This window comes from Lampetra fluviatilis, chromosome 2, assembly GCF_964198595.1.
Source record: "Lampetra fluviatilis chromosome 2, kcLamFluv1.1, whole genome shotgun sequence".
NCBI lineage: Eukaryota > Metazoa > Chordata > Hyperoartia > Petromyzontiformes > Petromyzontidae > Lampetra > Lampetra fluviatilis.
Genome location: NC_136276.1, coordinates 20726717 through 20748495, shown reverse-complemented (window position 1 = coordinate 20748495; position 21779 = coordinate 20726717). Strand labels below are relative to the sequence as shown.

Sequence of the window (21779 nt, the reverse complement as noted above, 5' to 3'; positions counted from 1 at the left end):
ACAACGCGCGACAGCAGTTGGCACCTTTCTAACCGTGTGCTCACGAGCACCCGGCAATCGCTGAAGCGCACAGTTGGGCAGGACCGAGACAGACTGTGGCACTCTGCACGGCCGTGAGGGGATGGCGACAGCATTGGGAGGCCTTCATCCAGAAGTGGAGAGACAATAGATGATCCTAATGGCGGTACCCCGGGGTACCAAATAATACAAAATGGCCGAGGCAATTAAATATTTAATTTCTGGGACACGATTTTTTCCAGGGGTGTACTTTACTCCGCGACTGGGGTAACAATCAATCCGAAATCAGTGTTACTCCGCGATGTCGAAACGCCAAACAGCATGAAAAATCCGTTATCGAAAAATTCTACTTTGAATAGTGCATTGTGTACCACTCGTCGAGATGAGTCCATTGCCGCATCGCCGACCATCAACAAACTAAAAATGACTGCATCACGGACATTATGCGAGAGCCCGGGTACTATGGTGCCCGGGGTACCGCCATAAGGTTCAGATGATGAATCTATTGATGTAGCCTCTACAGTGCTGTGCTGTAGAAGCCCTCTTAACGACCACCCCTGTTAACGACTAATCACTTAACGACGGGCCTCCATAGAACCCAATGTGTAGTGTATTGTGTAGTTTATAGTAGTGTAGTGTGTAGTGTAGTGTATAATAATGTAGAGTAAAAGCCCTCTTAACGACGACCCCTGTCAACGACTAATCGCTTAACGACGGACCGCCATAGAGCCCAATGTGTTCACTTACCGACTATTCCCCTGTTAACGACGAGCTGTTGCAGGTACAGTAATGTTAATTAATGATTAACCATGTTTCCTTTAATAGTATGTGTTTATAATTTGTTTTTATCTTTCTATTAATATTCATTGTTTAAATATGAATTACGTTTTTTGGGGTAAAAAATGGTAACTTGCAATGCTATCGGAACGAATGAAATCTTTAACGTGTATTTCCTACACTTGCTTAACGACCAAATCACTTAACACCCGGTTTCGTGGAACCAATTACCGTCGTTAAGAGGGGTTCTACTGTATATCTATAGTCAAATTCAGAGAGTATCCATAGTGACAGTTATGACCTCAAAACAACCATTACTTCAAGTTTTTACATCAAGATTCATAACACACTTTAATTACAAAAAGGCATAAACACAAAACCCCCTTCTACCACGGGTTGGAGAAATGTTTTTTTTGCAAGCACCATGCCAAGATCATCAGGGCTCAGACTGGGGTGGTACAGTAATAGTTTCACACGTGGCTACATTTGTCTTACCAGCACTGACGGTGACACATTGCGATATGTACAGAACTTGTTCTAAGTAGTGTTCGCTTGGCTTATGTTCGGATACCATTTGCCACTGGTCTGCATGGCTAAGAAATAAATCGACGTCAAGGAGATGTGGTCCAGCATGACGCTCGCGATGCCACATTTCGATTTGTTTAAGTGTTGTTCTATATACTGCACTTGCATTTACCGTAACTCTCATAACCCAATTGTGAAACTGACCTCAATGTGTGCTACAATTGGCTTCATATGTGTGTCTCATCAGGGTGCTGTATAGCGGCCATTTGACATATTCACGTAGCCTCAAAGTGCACCTAGCCTGGCACAAGTGCTGTGGTGATGTCACCGCCACTTAGTGGCGAATGGCGACTGTTGCTGTTGTCTAGCGAAGTGTAACTGCAATTGAATTCGAAAATCCAACGGAGGCAGTGGCGGTGATTCACTCGGCCTCACGTGAAGCCTTTGCTTTGCTTTTAAACTTGGATATAAATCATCAAGTTACTATCCCATACGTAAGAAGAACAACAAGAAGTAGATGTGTAGTCAGGACTTCCGACCTGTTAGACTTGTAAGAACAAAATCACGCTGGGAAAGAATTCACAACGACGTTTCAAAAGAGAATTAAGATATATGTAGAAACATCATTGGCAAAGCGACAGGCCAGATTAAGTCCTGGACAGGGGACACGCTTGGGCTGCTCTTTTTAGAAATGTGCAGACTATACAATCACACTGCAGTAGATATAAAAACTTCATAAGACTATTTTAAACAAGATTTTGACAGCATCCAGAAAAAAGGCCCTTTGGCAAGCCTTGAAAATGTATGCCAATCAAGCTGATCGAGAGCCCCCATTACAAGTCTATAAGTTCGATAAGAGTTGCAAAAAAAGTGACAGTGTTTCAAAATGACTGTAGGATTAAGGCAAGGATGTGCTCAGTCGCCAGACACCAGAGCTGTTCAACTTTTAGTATTGGAAGCAGCAGTGGCTTGGAACTGAAAGGTCAGTTGATGCACGGGAGAACTGTGAATAATATATTTGCACTTGACCATGTGTGTATGTTGAACTTCTTTCACACCGTACGTAGCCAACCATGCTAATCGGAGGTGCGGGGGAAGGACAATAAAATAAGTACAAAAAGTTGTTCTAAAGAAATTAGTTTTAAACCTAGATTTAAAAGTGCATAGTTCCAGTGGTTTTCTAATATCAGAAGAGCATTCCAGACGGCCACAGAAGCGCATCCGAAAGCGCGCGCTGCAGTGGCCGTCTTTGTTCGATGGTTAGCCAAAAGCCGAGGCGAGGATGACCAGAGTTTGCGTGATGTTTTATGCTCCTTGACGAGATCAACAAGGTACTGTGGTTCATTTGTGGCAGGCACTTTGTGTGTTAATGAGTGCAACCTTATGACATATTCGTGCGGCAACCGGAAGCCAATGCAGCTCGCCGAGCAGTGGACGGACATGGCCGGATCTTGTGGTAGCCATCACGACACGTGCCATGCTTACCAGAATAGAAAGTACAAGAGGTAGGGGAATAGCAAGGAGGTGCTGGGAGACAAAGAGAAGCAGGACGTGGAGCTGGGAGGTTTGGGAGTGAACAGGGCAGAGGAATTAGTGTGGACAGGACACGAGGGGAGGGACTCCATTCGGCCCCTCATTGTGGAAGCCGATGGGAGGTGATGGGAAGCTCCAACATTTAGACATTTGCAGCACTCAAGAAAATCTCACTAAACATTCTCTTTGAGGAGAATCCCCGTTCAGATGTTTACGCAGCACATGTTTTTAATACTGTGCCGTGGTTTTGTATGAGTGAGGAACCAAGATCAATCAGTGAAAACCAATGCCATATTCGTCTTATACAGAGGTCAGAGGACCTGTTTGCTGTACTGCCCCCTACAGGCACATTACAATTGTTTGGGCCTGAAAAGTAAAAAAAATATTCTTGTATATAACAGGTAACGTTTTGGGTAATGATCCTTCATATGAAATCAATTATTTATGTAAATCCTTAATTTATGTGCTTTAAAGAAGGGCCATTGCCCAAAACGTCACCTGTTGAATATATTTGTTCCTTTTTAAGGCCCACACGTTGTTATTGAGGAAGGTTGTTTGTTTACTGTTTGTTATGGTGGCTGCCTCGCTCGTCATAGCTTCTACCGAGTCCGCCAGACCCCGACTAAGCCAAGCCACTGGGCTTAGAGCGAACGGCACCAGACCTGGAGCTGCACCGTGGCTTTTTGCCAACCCCGACACAGTCAAGGTGTCGTCCTGTACTCTACTCTCCCAGCCTCTACCGGCCATCTCTGTGCCTCCCTCGCCCTGCGCCCTGCGCCCAGTCTCTAGTCCCTTGTCCCTTCTTCCTCCCCTATCACTGGAACAAACTTCCACTGCACACAAAACAATCATCTTGACGAACCTGCTTTCGTTTTAACCTTCAAACAACCCCCATCTCTTCTCCCCTAGCCCATCATCATCATCATCCTGCTACTCCCTGTCCCTACCCCCCAGCTCCGACCAGGCCTGCCCCAAACCCTATCACTACCCCAACCCCTTTCACTACCCCAGCCCCTATCACTACCCCAACCCCTATCACTACCCCAACCCCTATCACTACCCCAGCCCCTATCACTACCCCAACCCCTATCACTACCACAACTCCTATCACTACCCCAATTCCTATCACTACCCCAACCTCTATCCCTACCCGAAACCCTATCACTACCCCAACCTCTATCACTACACCAAGCCCTATCACTACCCCAGCCCCTATCACTACCCCAACCCCTATCACTACCCCTATCACTACCTCAACCCCTATCACTACCCCAACCCATATCACTACCCAAAACCCTATCACTACTCCAACCCCTATCACTACCCCAACCCCTATCACAACCCCAACCCCTATCACTACCCCAACCCCTTTCACTACCACAACCCCAACCCCTATCACAACCCCAACCCCTATCACTACCCCAACCCCTATCACTACTCCAACCCCTATCACTACCACAACCCCTTTCACTACCACAACCCCAACCCCTATCACAACCCCAACCCCTATCACTACCCCAACCCCTATCACTACTCCAACCCCTATCACTACCCCAACCCCTTTCACTACCACAACCCCTATCACTACCCCAACCCCTTTCACTACCACAACCCCTATCACCACCCCTATCACTACCCCTATCACTACCCCAACACCTATCACTACCACAACCCTTATCACTACCCCAACCCGTATCACTACCCCAACCCCTATCACTACACCTAACCCTATCACTACATTTACCCCTATCACTACACCTACCCCTCCTTAACCATTTCTACCTGTTCTCCTGTCACCATAACTGCACTGCCACTTAACAAAATAACCACACTCTTTATTTCAACCACTATCATCTTACGTACAATTTATAATCGGTCGAAAGTGCCTTGAAATAAGGTGCTATATAACTGTAGATGAGTTAAGAAACATGAAGGAGCTCCTCAGCGGAATTCAAGTGAATCTGTGAAATTTAAAGCAGCAGTATCTCTCCACTCACATGGTAATAAACCAGCTCCATTGCTGGCCATGAGAAGGTAGCGCAAACTCCACATTTGTACGATGGGACAATCTCCGTATGACTGCTGTCGAATTCCAACAAAGTGATACCGATGCCCTTAGATGGACTTGCAGTTACAATATTCGAAAAACGTTTAAGCTGACTGCATATGAGCGTTTGCTTGTAGTTCTGAGAAGGCTGTGGCAACTGTTCAGTAACTCCAAAGAGCATATTTTAGTAACCTGCATTCCAACATGCAGCAATTCCAGTACAAATAAGCGCAGGCTAACCTTCAACGACCTTGACGCGGTACGTTTAATGTATGATATTCGTTGAATATCTTGCGAAGCTTCATGTTCTAATCAAATGTGATTAATCGAGTAGAAGTAAGGGCATGTCTCTCTCTAAGCCGAACTCCTATTTCAGAGTCAGAGCACAAAAGGTCTTGGTCAAAATGAAAGTGAGATGGTTATTTTTTTACTTTTTATTTTGTAATGAACACGATGGAATCAGCTGGGGTGCGGGTGCTCGGGGTAGATCGTTACCCCCCCCCCCCCCGCATGATCGTGAACGTTGGTGAGGCCATGGCAAAGGACTTCATCCAGCAGTGGACTGACTATGGATGATGATTTGTTTCCATAATGAATTCCTGTATTACTATTTTCATGTTGTGTTCTAGACTTGCCGACGACCGGTACCAGCGGTGTCAAGATCAGCCTCTGTGGAGGAGGCTCGTGAAGGACGCTGCTGCTACTGGGCAGTTGGAGGCAGTCGCCCTCCAGCAACAACGGACGGCAGAGGAGCGATGCTCACAACAACGAGTGGAGCGCCGGGTAGCTAAAACACAGCAAGTTGGCACAGAGATGGTGCATCGGCCAGTCATCTCAGTCAATCAACTCGTGGCACCTGGGTCTGTCCCGTGATGTCCTGATAGCGGGCTGTTTGACACTTCACGTGGCCTTAATGTGTACATAGCCTGGCACAAGCGCCGTGGTCATGTCACCGCCACTTAAAGGCGAAGGGCCGTTGTTGTTATATGCAATAGCGAGTTTGTTTTATGTCGCCGCTTAACAAACTGTAGGATGAGCCGATGTCCCTTGTTATAAATGTACTACAGCTTTCGGGGAAATCTGTTATGTATAAGAGCCTAGGCAACAAGCACTATACAGGTCTGGTGGCACACACGACCTGTAGTAATCCAGCACTGTGGATGTGAGGGTTGGTGGATCACCGCACAAATGCTGCGCAACTCCCTTCCCGTGGGCGTCGAGATGCTTGCCAATGAGGTGGTACAGCAAGGTGCGGACAAATATCTATTTTCTGTGTGGGATAGAGCGTTGCCCCCTCGCACGCGTGGGTTTCCTACGGACTTCCGGTTTCCTTTCACATGTATAAAAAGTCTTGCATTTATTGAAAGCATCTTAATATGTCGAGGACTGCGGAGCTTGGATAATTATCGGCCCCAAGTCACCACCTGGCTGCTGCCATCCAGCTTGTCTGTGGTTCCTCGGCGATTGTGAGGCGCAAATTGCACCAACGACACTGTTTAAAACGAAGCGTCATCATTAATTATTATTGGGTCTTAGAAATGGAGATCGTTTTAGTCTGAGGATATTTCTGTGAAGAAACTGCTCTCTTGACAGTGCCTGATGTCAACAAGGAGGACATGTAGGGGACTGCACTCTTATCTCAGAAGTGACCTTACCGTGTGCTACTGGTGATGAAGATAATGATGGTGATGACACTATCTTAATAGCTATCAGCAACAGAAACGCTGTTACAGAGTTGTCAAGGAAAGGCATTGTGTTGAATGTCCCCCTTTGGTGCGAAATTGCATTGTAAAGGTTACATTCATTCTGTATGGTGACCCGTGCACACCCAGATTTAATCTCAACAGTCCTGTTGTATTCACAGAAACGCCCTCCCCATATAGAGGTAAGTTTGATAACCCATCTCAAGTATTGACACATTATTTTCAAACGTGAAAAAAACTAAATTTCTTCCCCACTCGATAGCCTTGATTATCACTCGTTAATATATAACTTTTTTTAGACTATATCTAAATATATATTTGTATTTTTTTAACATCGGGGTAAACACACAGCCAACACGAATACACGTATACATATCGTATACTCTATCTGACAGGTATAAAATAAAAATGAAACGTTTAACATTGTGCAGCGCATATCAAATGCATATTGCACGTTCCACTCCCCGTGTACCTGAAAACCAACACACACGCAAGAAGCCCACACACATATATGTACACAGATAATTCCTGTTGACCTCTAAACACCTGTCTGGCCTTTGGCACTCCTGCAAATTGTCAGTTGTCTGAATAACGCAGAGCCAAGCCAACTGTTTACGGAGCAGATTATAGCGACAGACGTGGTCTGCGCTTCGCTATAATGAGAGCCACTGTAATCATCATCTTACATGCTTTTTGGCCTGATACGTGACACAACTGTGCAGCACAGCTAAACTGATAAACCCTAATTATAAATTCAACGCGCAAGCCCTGCTTGCCATTACGCGTGCTCAGCATATCGTGTAAATCCACTTTTAATCCCGCACACATAATCAATGCCTATTTCGTTGCTTTCAGATACAGAGTATATATATAAATTAAGCCCTTACCCTCGTGAAGCCGAGGGGGCCAGAGTGGCTGGGCATGGGCGGTGTTGGCTTTCAGAAGGCATTTGTCCTGTAGTCATCGCACGAGTAGCTCAATAATGGCACCAGGTCTGGCAGTCTCAGCACTGTGCCCTGTCGTCTCCCGTTCTGCTGTCTCGGCCCATCGCTGCCACCCACCTCGCCGCGCATTTAAATGGCCCAAATGACAACGGTGTCGACTTGCAGAATCTTAGCAAATTCATGAAATGTGCGCTCATTTCAAAACGGCAAAAAATTTGCATTGAACAGTGTTTATCATTAGAATAAAAAATGTTGCATTCAGGTTTTTTTTAAAGAAATAATTAAAGTTGCGGGGGGTAGGGGGGGGAAATACATTGATCTATTGGTGCTGCAAACATCCGTATCATTGTTCTATTTGCTTAATTGCAAATGTTCATGAAAATGCACACTATAACAGGAATACATACACTGTGGGGAAAAAAAAACTATCTTACAGTGTACAGGTCAACTGTACAAGTAATTAAAATGCAGCCTTCTGGCGTTTCACTGCTGGATGGAGGCCTTGCCACAGCCGAATGGCTCACAGGGCTATACCAAATAAATGAAACTGAAACAGCGCTGCCATGATGAGCGTTGTTTGAGCATACTTCACCACGTTGGTTATTGTGGGTTTGTGAAGGACACCTACTGTACATGCAGATTCCCATAATTTAAACAATCTGGAATCTGAGCCCACTACCTCAAGGGAGACGTCAAATGCAATGTACGTTGTAAAATAAATGCAATTTGCATTTTTCCCATTAAACAGTATTTATTTTAATCTCTTCTTGAAATATTGTGCAACCATGAATTGCTGTGTGAGGAAATCTGTCTCAAGGCATTGTTGGTATAAAATAAGAGTCTCGCCTCCTGTATACGCAATTATAGGTTCCGTACAAAACAACGTGCAAGATGTTGTCCCGTGATGCCTCAAAGTCCACGACATGAAGACACAGGCCTAATTAAGCCACACACCGGCCCATCCATTGGTGCACGTGCACACGTGCGGCGTGGCACGGCGGATGGGGTGCTCACAAATGCTTCTCCACTCTGCTGGTATAGCAAAAAGCAGTGTCGCTGCCAAACGCAACCCACCCAAGAATGCTGAGGCAACAACATTTTAAGAATAATACTTTCATTTTATGTAGCGTCATGCACGCCAACAGCATTCCACTATGCTGTACATTAATAATATATGAGGTCCAAAATAAACCTCATGGCGGGACCCCGGGGTCCCGAATAAACGGAAGTCAAAATCGTAATTAATGAATTTTTAACGACTCCGTCCCACCGCGCACATAAACGCCGCGACCCACCTGGCGCGGATCATTCTGTTGTAATGTCACTGCCAAAATTGCCGTAGTCACAAAACTTCAAAACTTCGATTAGCGCATCGCGTAGAGCTCGTCGAGAGGAATAGATTGCCGTATCGTTGGCCTTCAACATACATAAAATGACGTCGCAACACAGTTTATGCGAGAGCCGGGGGCTTATGGGACCTCGAGGTCCCGCCATAAGGTTTAAATGTCCAAATCCTATCCACGAGGTTGGCTACTCGCAGATTGAAAGAAGCCCAACACACACACACACACGTACATACACATAAAGCGGGTGAAAACACCTACTACGAAGCAAACTCAAAAATTTAGAAACTAATAAAAAAAAATACACAAAAACAAAAAGCACAAACAACAACACAAAGTCATCAGAACAAAGACACGAGTCCATTTGGTCTTACACCCCAGACCACAATTCCTACTTCCCAACCAAGCCAGGACACAAGCTGCCTGGTATTTCGCTTGTAATGCCCCCTCGATCCGCGTGTACGTGGATGCTTGAAGTATGAAATGCGTTTGTTCAACATGAACGGAGCTCCGACAAAATAGAGGTCATGTTTCGTATTCTTATTTTTTTCATTTACTCGCATTTGGTGATGCTGCTGCTATGTTGTCAGTTGTGCGCTACCACACATAACAGCAACACCTCAACAAATGTGTCAATAACACCGCAGCCTTAAAGGGGAATAAAATCTATAATTAGCAACGTTTCAGGCAACAACCCCATGCATGGTCCTACTTCATGTGCTAACGAGGAGAGCCATTGCTCCGAACCTCACCGATGACATCTATTTTCAAGTGTTACCGACGAATGTGTTGAGTTTTTCATTAAATGGTCACCGTTGTAAAGAGTGTACATTCATTTAACAAGTACTAACGTGCTTTCGGGAGGCAATGGCCTCACCAACTAATATCTGTGATCCACACACCGCTTATATATACCCTGCCGATGCAGCGCGGTGCATGCTACGGTAGATACCAGAGGTGGGACAAAGTCATTGTTATGCAAGTCCAAGTCGAGTCGCAAGTCATCAAATTCATGACTCGAGTCTGACTCGAGTCCAAGTCACATGACTCGAGTCCACATCTTAGAGGTGGGACAAAGTCATTGTTATGCAAGTCCAAGTCGAGTCGCAAGTCATCAAATTCATGACTCGAGTCTGACTCGAGTCCAAGTCACATGACTCGAGTCCACACCTCTGGTAGATACCGACGTGAAGGGATGTCACATGTAATCGTGCCTCCACTCAGTGGGGCGGTGACACGGCCCAGCGGCAATGCGTCGGCGAATTTGCCACATTCGAAAAATTAACGCAAACTTACTCCATTGGGGTTACAAAAGACATATAAAGATCCCCCGTATAGCCTTAACTGACTGTTGGGGCAAGTGCTGTTAGCGAGCACCTATGAAGGCCGGCACAGCACACGAGGGGGTGGGTGGCCAGCATCCATGCCTGGCCGCCTTTGTCTCCCCAGTGGCGATGTTTACACACCGCACAGCAGGTACTCATTTGAGGCTGAGTCGACCTAGGAGAGGCCCAAGACCGATTCAGATAATGGTCACCGGTGTTGACCCTGGGCGGGAATCGAACTCCGGTCGCCGGGTTCGTAGTGCAGCGCGCTAACCGCTACACCACCGCTCCACATTGGGGTTACGCACACAGAAGAAGCAGCAGCAGCAATCATCAATCCCTTACTGGCGGCCTGCTAGTGGCCCCCACTCGCAGGACTCGGGGTGACGAGTCACCTCGTGCCACACAGGGACGGCTGCCTCTAGGGGTGCCCTTTCATGTGTTTGAGATGAGCTGCGATGCAAGGCTCTTTGAGAGGCCCCACTCTCATAAAAAAATGTACGCAGTAATTGTCATTGTTATTACTCGATTCACATCCGAGTAAAACACTGAACAGTAAACACTGCACCATATGTATACACACACATCAGCATATCTGCTATATATTGTTTACTGAATATACAATACTGTATACCAGACGTATATTATTATATAACTTTCAAAGCATACAGTTTCCCGTATTCTTGTACTGGAAAATTGAGTTTTCAGGTCCATTCGGTGTATAGCCGTTTCAATACCGGCAAAAATATTTTTGTCTATTTGTTTTCTCCCTTGTTGTGATGGGACTTTGTAGGATGAACGTTGAGATTTATAAGGGGCACGGGGTGACCAATAAGGTCTGAATTTGTCTGTGATAATTTCAGTTTTCAGTTTCATTTACTAGGAATAGCCATGTGAGCCATGAGGCTCTTGACTCGGGTGCAACCGCAACAAACAAAACATGAACAAAGAAATATCTTAAAGTGACGACGCGCAACAGAAACATCCAGGAAAAACCAGCAAGATCTTCCAGAAAAAAGCACCGTATATCAACGCTGTGTGCAAAAATCCCAATGGGATGCAAGTTGAACAATAACAACCATAATACAATTTTGATTAAAAAAAATATCAGGCTAACTCCGTACTTCAACAAACATTGCTTAACCATACGTTTTCGAATATCGCCAAAATAAAGCTTTAAAAACAATGTAACAGTGATCATAGGAACTGTGATTCAAATTTAATAATAACCGATATACATAACATGTACGACCCATCTTTGCAGCCATAGCTGGTAGCATGAGTCACTCTATGACACTAGGAGTATCAGCAGGAGTCTAAAAAATTTTCAATGCACCTTTAAAGATCAGCACACTATAATCGAAACTCAAGATCATACTTTGCAGCGGACATCCGGAGTGGTGCATTTGATTTCAGGCCACTCTGCACAGCAGTGGCAGCTAGGGGTGTACAGCTCCTCAAGAGCAGTTTTGAGCGCAGATCTCACAGGTAATGATCCAAGTTGCAGTTTATTGGCAATAGCATTCCAGATCCTGGAGGCATCAACAGCAAAGGACCTTCCTCCAGTGTTTGTACGGCAATAAGGAACGTGAAGCAAGATAGGGCACCGTTGAAAAGGAATTGACAGGTACAGGACGTGCGTGCGTATATATTTTTTAATATCGTGGTTATTATAGCGGCCACTAGTGGCTGCAGGGGGTTTAGGTGAACTCGTTACTCCACATCGAACGGAGAAAACCCGACGGGCCAGCCCAGTCATCAATGTGTCCACGCACGAGATTCGACAACGGTCGATGTACCACGGTGAGCTGAAGATGATTTTTTGTCAACGCGCCCCACTATTACTCCCCGCGCATGAGCAAGCAGAAGGCGATGAAAGCACACGGACATCTGTGCCACCGGTACAATATATAAATGAGCCAACCGCGTTTAAAATCAATTAAATGGGCTCCGAGGTCAATGAAATGAACACGTGTCAACCCCTTATCAGTGTCTACTTTACTGACCAATTCAGACCGTATTGGTCACCCAGTGACCTTATACATCTCAACATTCATCCTACAAAGTCCCATCACAAGGGAGAAATACAATAAAATAGACAAAAGAAAAAAAATTCCTGGATTGAAACGGCTGTAGTATGCCGTATGGACCTGACAACTAAATTTCCCTGTACAAGAATACGGGGTAAAATGTATGGGTTAGCAGGTAAGTGAACACTACACAGCACGTGAGGAGTCCACATTGGCGGCTGTTCTATGGTGAAACGGACCCCGCCGTAGGAATGTGGATTTTCCACCTCTCTGGCTCAGGAGGGCCTTGAATGGAGACGAGAACTTTATATGTATACGCTGCAACACGAATACAATGCACACTGTACCACCGACCGATAATTCAGCATCGGTTGCTCTGTAGAACATCTGACTCCCCCCTTCCACCTCCCACCCACTGCCGGTCATAGGAACGTCGAATTTCCACCTTGATCTCAGGGCCCTCGATGGAGATGGGCATCTTGCATGCCCATCTCGAGCAGGACGGAGCAGACACCATGAGCCGATTTAAAGCGTTCACACTTTTGGAGGGGGGGGGGGGGTGCACACCGGTCCGTTGCTTTTCGTGAGAGCGAAAACACGTGGGTAACAAGCAAGCCCATGTGTCTGTGCCGAGTTGATGATGATGAGGACAGCCTCATCTGCGCCCTGTACTTGGTATACAATCAGCTCCAGTGGCTGATAAATAACAAACTCAACACACTGGCCAATAGCAACTGCCTTGGTTGGGCAGCTCTCCTATTATATACAGTGTATATGTTTTTCCCCTCCCTTTAACGCGGTACAGTGGTAAGTGTTATTGACACGAACCATTAATTTATTTAGAACTGCTTGGGTTGCGTTTAATGTGTTGTCCTTCCCACCCCGCACCTCCGATTAGCGGGGTTGGCTACGTACGGTGCGAAAGAAGTTCAACGAACGAATGTGCCGGTGGGTTTTGTTGTTGTTATCTGTGCTTGTGCACCACATGCCAACGTTGGTACCAGTGCCGGATTATATCCTAGTAGCAAAACTAGATACATATGCTACAGGCCCCGCACTTTCAAGGGCCCCGCGCTAAATGCTTTCAAGCTATCAATTCCGGTTCAGTGATTCTGCACTTGCTCTATTACTATAGTACTATGCTGCCTTCAACGTCTATGAACGACTGGGTGTTTAAGGTTAGCAATTTGTCGTATTATCTGGCTGTATAGCAAATGAAAAAAAAACAATTACTTTACTATGCAAGTAAAAACAAATGTGTGTTTTAATATTTACGTGTTTTTTTTCTTTCATTTAGGGGCCCCTTGATAACACATGCTACAGGCCCCGCACTTGCTTCATCCGGCACTGGTTGGCACCACCGAATGTTAGTACCACCGCATATTTCGCATCTGCATGGCAGTGCCGTCGCTGCCACCGCCGCTGCTGCTGCCAATGCCGATCTTTCCGGGAAATCATTGAGCATCATCTCAACGATTTCCCGGAAAGATCCCTTCCCTCCCATACCCCCCCCCTCCTCCACACCCCCCAGGCCCAGGGATGAAGGGGCCCGTGGGTTTGAAGGAGGGTCACCGTTGCAAATGACACACGGAGACAAAGATCCCCCGGGTAGCCTCGCACATGCTGTTGGGGCAAGTGCTGTTGTTGGCGCTGTCCGCCTATGAAGGCCTGCACGGCACACGCGGGCAAGGGTGGCCAGCACCACGTCCCGGCCGCTTTTGTCTCCCCAGTGGCGATGCTTACACTCAGCACCAGGTTCTCGTTTGAGGCTGAGTGGACCTAGGGGGCGCCCAGGCCCGGTTTAGATAATCGTCACCGGCGTTGGCCGTGAGCGGGAATCGATCTCGTGTCGCTAACCGCTGCGCCACCGCTCCTCAGCACCACACACACAGGAAATGACTGTCTATTGGACATCTGCGAAACGACTGGACGTCTGTGAACAAGAGCTTCATAGCTCATCGGATTTCTCCAGGATAAATACAGATTCTGAGTGACAACCCGCGTGTTTCGATATCCAGCCCCATACAGCCTTTAAGATAATTTCTGATAAGCTTCCTTCAAAAGGGTGCACACACACACACGCAGTATACGTGTGACACACACACACATGCAGTATAGGTGTGAGACAAAGATCCCCCATATAGCCTTAACAGACTGTAGGGGCAAGTGCTGTTAGCGACCACCTATGAAGGCCGGAACGGTACACGAGGGGGTGGGTGGCCAGCACCACGCCCGACCGCCTTTGTCTCCCTGGTGACGATGTTTACACACCACACCAGGTACTCATTTGAGGCTGAGTCGACCTAGGGGAGGCCCGGGACCGGTTCAGATAATCGTCACTGGTGTTGGCCGTGAGCGGGAATCGAATCCGTGTCGCCGGGTTCGTAGCGCAGCGCACTAACCGCTACACTACCGCTCCCCACGATAACGTGAGACACACACACACATGCAGTATAGTGTGAGACACACATACACACACATGCAGTATAACGTGAGACACACAAACACACACATGTAGTATTTATTACACGTGAGACACACACGCACGTAAGCCGATGTTACTGCAAATGAAGGCGCGCCTTCTTCCACCGCGGCAGAGGCGCGGTGGCGTTCGCGTCGCTCTGCCCGATCCCAACACGAAGACGGCCCCGTCACATTTGCTTCGGGTCCACAGGCAAGGGACGAGGGGTCTGTCCGTACGGCATGTTCATATTCGCAGGGCAAGCGATCCACGCTTCGCGCACCATAACCCTGTGCATTTGACGTCCACTCAAAGCGCTCGTGCGTGGCCCGTGCGTACGAAACACAACGCTGGCACCGAGGCTAACGACTCCGCGTTTGACACACCGTGATCACGGGGTCACGACGGCCCGACTCGCCTGCGCATGGCACACACGCCTCGTCGTATACAGTAGCGACAGTGCGTTCACCTGGAACGAGATGACCCCATAAAGGTGACACGGATGACATTCACGGCAGCAGGTCTGTGTGTGCTCTGTGTGTGTGTCGTGTGTGCGCTGTGTCGTGTGTGTCGTGTGCGTGAACCCCGGGGCTCACCTTAACCTCCGGACCGTCGCCACACAAAAGCAGCGCGGATGCAGAGGACGACAACGGCGGTGATGATGCCAATGATGGTGATGGCGTGCCAGCGATTAAAGGTCCCGGTTTGCGTTTAACCTTCAGCCATCCTCGCAACGGCCGGGATCCGTGCGTGATGCAGGCAGGGCGAGGCAGCAGACAGGAGGAGGATGATGATGGTGGTGGTGGTGATGGTAATGAGGATAAGGAGGAACGGGAGCTGCTGCTGATGATGCTGCTGCCCGGCAGAGATGCGCTCCTCCTCCTCCTCCCGCTGTTCCTCCTCCTCCTCCTGCTGCTGCTGCCGCTGTCCGGGCTGAATGGCCGTGACGTCACAAGGATCTCATGAATGGGCTCGAGCATGAGCGTGGCCCGGGAATTAGCATTCACGTCCGCACACACAGCACACACAGCCTACACACACACACAGCACACACAGCATCCACCTACACACACACAGCCTACACACACACACAGCATCCACCTACACACACAGCCTCCAGCTACACACACATACACAGCCTCCATCTACACACACACACAGCACACACAGCCTACACACACACACACAGCATCCACGTACACACAGCACACACAGCCTCTATCTACACACAGCACACACAGCCTACACCCACACACAGCACACACAGCCTACACACACACGCACAGCACGCACAGCCTCCACACACATACAGCACACACACCCTCCACACACACACAGCACACACACACAGCACACACAGCCTCCACCCAGGCACAGCACACTCACAACCTCCACCCACACACAGTACACACACAGAGCCTCCACCCACACACAGCACACACACACACACAGCCTCCACCCACCCACACACAGCACACATACACACCCTCCACCCACACACAGCTCACATACACACCCTCCACCCACCCACCCACACACAGCACACACACACACCCTCCACCCACACACAGCACACATACACAGGACACAGCCTCCACCCACACACAGCACACACACACAGGACACCACCCACCCTAGCACTTCCCCGCCCAGTCACGCCGGCACCTGCCTGTCTCCCTGCCCTCTGCCTTTCTCTGCCCTCAAGGGTGAATTCTGCAATTGCCCGTGACTACTGTGTCTGTCTGCCTGGCTGCCTGCATGTGCAACTTGCCTCATCCAACTGACCGCTCGGGCAAATGGACACATGAATATTATGATTCTGAAAATTCGAATTCTGAAATGCCTGCTTTGCTTCTTCGACGGTCAGATTTAACAACAGTGGAAGTGCTGCAGTGTTATCCCACAGCCCTATTATCCGAAACTTTCCAAATAATCTGGTAGATGTTTTTTTTCTCCCGTTATTAGCAGACTGGATTTCCTGTTTGCGACTTGGCAGATATGAGGAAGGGTCGGCATTGCATTCATGAGATTACGGGCCCACTCTTGCGTATGACATCAGGGGATCTCTAGAATCTGAATATTTATTTCGACTGGGGGAATCCGATGAGCTTTAAAGCTCTTGTTCACAGATGTCCAGTAGGGGCGGGGTCAGAACCTTGGAACAACAAACACGATAGGAGTGCAAAGTATAGGAAAGGTAAACAAATGACAAAATAAAACTTTTTTTTAATTTTACGAGGTAAAGTCCACTGAGCTTTTAGCTTATTTTTTAATAATGGCCACAAATGATAGCGCAACAAAATGGCTTACCATGTGGAAATGTATAGCAGCCAAATAATCTAAACGAATGTTTCTAAATGTGGAGGAAATAACCGTGAGGACGGATCACGGGGAAAATATGCAAACTCGACATATACAGGAGGCGTGAGTGAAGCAGACAGCGCGTGAAATTATCATGGTTACTAGACCCCGCAGTATTGACCAGGGCGGCCGCCGTATTCGAGCCGCGAAACCTCTGCAAGAACGACCGGCGAACGCGCCAACAGCTGGGCCTAGCGTCACGAAGCCACTGCCACGCCGACGCCTGTGCCATCTTCAGGAGTTCCATTCGCAGTTGCAGAGATTGCACGCGGCTGGCCAATGCGGAAAGCCCACACCTTTAACGAGCAGAGGAGGACTTAGGCGTCAAAACGTGAAAAAAAGTATTTTTTGCGAAAACAGCTTTGGCCTAGACAGAGGCAAACTCATAAACACTGCTGTTTGGCCGCGTGCGGGTGTCACAATGACATTATAATGGCCTCTTGCTGTGAGAATACGACATTGAATCTGAGTGTTTTTAAAATCATCAGCATGAGTCATCCACGGTGGCTTTGTTTCCGAGACTTGCCATGGCCGATCATCTACGCGTGGTAATTATATAAAAAATTTTGAAGTCAATTGCCATAAACCGCGTTTCTTTAAATAACGCGCAGTACTTAAGGAATGCTAAACCACGACTGAAACAAGAGACACACAAGACGAACTGTGATAAATAAACAACTGCCGATTCTGCCCCCACCACCCCACAGCATCAACGCCGACGGGCAATATTGAACACAACGCAAAGGAATTGTGCGAGAAGGAATCTCAACTCAAATGCCGACGTGAAATGAAGTACAAATAAAATCACCGACTCCAAGTTTGTGTCCCAAGGCAGAACAAACTATGGGACAGCACACGATCTGCCCATCAGGTGTAACGTGCATATTGCCATTTGTTGTGGCAGGGCATTAACTGTTGACTCATGATGGTGAAAATGGATGGGAATGGATGGGCAAACGGCGATGTTATAACATGAACCAAAATAGATTTTTTTTTTCCTTATGGAAGGTTATTACTGGGTTACTTTTCTTCTCAGCAGGTGATTGAATACAGTACCGTACTGTCTGGTGAAAGCAATGACTCTATATTTTAGACAAGGGCCTTTTGAAGGATGTTGCTGTAAATACGTTCATTGCTGTTGGTGGGAGACGTGCCGAGAGATGTGGACCAGAGTGTTGTTTTCTCAATCCTTTTCTGCATTTCTGTGCTATTTTAGTGAAGCAGCTATGAACGGATCACTGTATCAAGGTCTATGCGAAAACAAACGTCACGTGTGCTCACAGTATTATTCCGTGTGAAACCCACGAGTTGAAAAATGTTAAATAGTCTAAATTTTGTTTAACACGGAGGCTTTCGCGATCAATGTTATCCATAGGAGAGGATAACATTGATCGCCCACAGGGGATTATTGTGTTCGTCCGTCGTGCAGGGAGGGGCTCGGTGGGGAGGGAGGGGCTGGGTGGGGAGAGAAGGGTGGAGAGGGGCTGGGTGGGGAGGGTGGGGCTGGGTGGGGAGGGTGGGACTGGGTGGGGAGGGGCTGGTCACCCCGTGGTGCCCTTATAAAACTCAACGTTTAACCTACTCACGCCGGCTTGTGCCCGCCCTCACAGTCGGGCATATTTACGGAATACACCACGCCACCGTTGATCCTGGCCATTGAACGAGCAACCCAACGTTCCTACCAGCTCCCTTCGCAGAAATGTGTTTTGGGTGTTAGATCGCGTAAATATAGATGTGTCGTGTGTTGGAGAGTAAACCCACAGCATTTACAATTAGAGTACTCCAATATATTAATAACGTGTGGCATACCAATCACAGCAATTACACCACCGATAAAGTGGTGTAATGTTTCAAGTGATGAAGATGTACACACATAACTTCCTTTTTTACTTTGGGGAAAGAAAAAAAAGACGCAAATGTGTTCTCTGGATCATCTTGATCACCCTATTATGGTATTTATCGTAATCATCATCATATCATCACGATCGTCGGCAGATAGCCTGTAGGTATCCACTGCACATTTCGTCATTTGTTTCCACTTTACTCTTTGGATTCCTGCAGTCACGAAAGCTTCAAATCAAGAATGCTCAAGTAGTGCCACATCTTTCTGGCACCAATCTCTCATGATGTCGTCATCAAAACATTATCTGTTCGGTCTTCCTCTCTTACCGGTTCCTTCCATGTTGTTGTCCATCCGACAAACGTGTCCAAACAGTGCCAGTGTCCTTCTCATCAATGCCTGCATCATCAGGTTTTCCGCTAAGTGCAACTTTTATTTTTCTCTCACTTCTGCTTTTATCGTAATACCTTTGTGAAATGACGATCAACTCCGGCTCAGTTCGGCACAGAAGAGGCCATTTTCAGGAAGCATGTGCCATCTTCACGAAAATCACCAGGCCAGCAACGGGCCCACCTACTATTGGGAGCAACGGCATTTTTTCAGACTCTCAGATTGACACAAACCAAAAGGTGACACAGGATCACACACTGAAACTGACAGAGAGCTGTCATTATGGCGAGATTCAGGATGGCAAAGCTCAAAGCTCTAGAGGGGTGAACTGCCATTCAGACAGTGGTTTGTTTTTACTTCCTTCATGCTGGGCTGAGTTGCGGCTGCTTTTGTCAAGATGTGAGCGTATAACTTTTCACAGCAAGGGGTTTCTGATGTAGTTTGTGTTTTATATTATGACTTGTTCCTAAAATTAATCGTTACATTGACTTCATTATAATACTTTTGTACAGAATGTTGTGGAATTTAATTTTAAAAAAACCTATCCTCAATGATGTTCACTGCAGTTGATAAATTCAAGTTTAAACAACGTTAATTGTATTCCTCACTACCTTTCACATGTGTTAAATTAACACATTTCTCTTGAATAAAGTATATTAATATCTTGTGACATCATCAATGTGCATGCTCACAATGGGATGAAGGGCAAAGTACTGCGTTTCATTACTTGCTAACGCACCGAGTTTGAGGCAAGTTAAGAGGCATGTGCCAATGTGGACAACGAGACATTTACGCCACAGAACCAACGGCAAAAGGTCAGCCACCGCAATGAACGAAAGGCAGACACCGAGGTGTGAATGAGGCACTCTGGGTAGGCGAGAGGCATGCTGACAGCTGTCACGTGTGTCAGCGAACGATGTTGCGGCTTGCCTTCTCCATTACAAGGCAATGCACATTGCCACCAACAAGTGGACAAAAAACACTCAACCTTGGAGTCACGTGAGCTGCCGAATCTGCGTTGTGTGACGGCGGATTGTCATGCTCTTTGTCCGTGACAAAACACTGGCGGAATGTTAAAAACTATTCTTTGATTCTTTCGGTAAAGTCACGTAGATAGAACAAATATTGTGGTTAATGCAGACATTATTTCTTGTAAAAAGGTTTCAGTTTTTTGCCAGAAAAAAGGCGAAAAACCTATTCTTATAATACAAATTAGGTTAATAAAAATAATAATAAAAACCAAAGAATACTGTAGCTTGGCTACAGTCTACATTATAGACTGCCAGTACACTCACTCCAATTAAGAACCAGGCTACAGTATTTAAAAAAAAAAAATGTATTCACTTTCTTTTTTCTATCTATGTAATTTTACCGAAAGAAATAAAGAATATGAATTCCTGCAGTCACGAAAGCTTTAAGTCAACATTTAATACGAGGTGGTTTTGGGTGGGCAGTGTCCATACATTTCCATTAAAGAGACCAAATAAGAAACCAGAGTGAGAGAGTGATTTCCTCCTCCAATGATCATCAAGGCAGTGCTCATCTCCCCATTTACTACTGCCCTGAGCCAGTGGTGAAAATTCCCCATTCCTATGGCGGGGCCAAGTCATCATAGGACAATCACTATTAATTCTCTGCAAAGTGGTACGGTACTTGCTTCATCGACCCTGGGGTGATGATGGTGCCGAGTCAGTTTTTTTTCAGTTTCATTTATTTGGTATAGCCCTGTGAGCCATTCGGCTCTTGAATCGGGTGCAACCGCAACAAACAAAGAACAAAAACATGAACAAGAAAACATCTTAAAGTGACTATGTGACTATGTGCAAACAGAAATTCGAGGAAAAAACAGCTAAATCTTCCAGAAAAAGCACCGTACACCAACGCTGTGTGCAAAAATCCCAGTGGGATGCAAGTCAAACAACAACAACAATAACCACAAGACAACTTAGATTAAAGCCATCAATCTAACTCCATACTACAACAAACATGGCCAAACCAAAAAACTTTTAGAAATCACCAAAATAAAGCCGTAAAAGCAATGTAACAGTGAGCATAGGAACTGTGACCGAAATTTCACAATAAACAACATTAACAACACGCACCACCAAACCCTGCAGCCAGAAGTCAACCCCCAACGAGGACGTGAACTCGCAACCTCTTTAGATTGCGAGCCGCTCGATCTCTCCCGCCGAACCACGTGGCGGGAGGCCATTAATTCAGTCATCACTTCCGTTTAGTGCCTTACAGCGCTACAGTCACACCTCGAAGGTGCTCAAGGCAATTGGGTTCAAGGGGTCAGGTGTAACAGCCAGGTGGCAATGATGTGTGCAAACCGCCACACAACGGGCAACGTTTTCTAATTTAGTGGTGGGTAATTTGGGCCATTAATGTCAATTAAACTTAACGAGCAGTGTTAATGCAACTAAAACCGATGACGTACAAAGTTTGAAATGCAGTGGGGATGAAACGTGAATAAATAATA

General features: G+C 46.7%; 1 protein-coding gene across 3 annotated transcripts in view; it reads right to left on the bottom strand.

The window, feature by feature from the left end:
• LOC144944021 (mitogen-activated protein kinase kinase kinase 13-like) overlaps nt 1–21779 on the bottom strand; it is a 129986-nt gene that overhangs the window by 95419 nt on the left and 12788 nt on the right. The window contains exon 1 of one of the 3 annotated variants that reach the window (XM_078872016.1): nt 15303–15630. The exons of 1 other annotated variant lie outside the window; for it this stretch is intronic. The gene's annotated coding sequence lies outside the window, so the exon portion shown is untranslated. Of the gene's footprint in view, nt 1–15302; nt 15631–21779 lie in introns of those variants that run through there. One more of the 3 variants, XM_078872026.1, reaches the window with a different exon arrangement.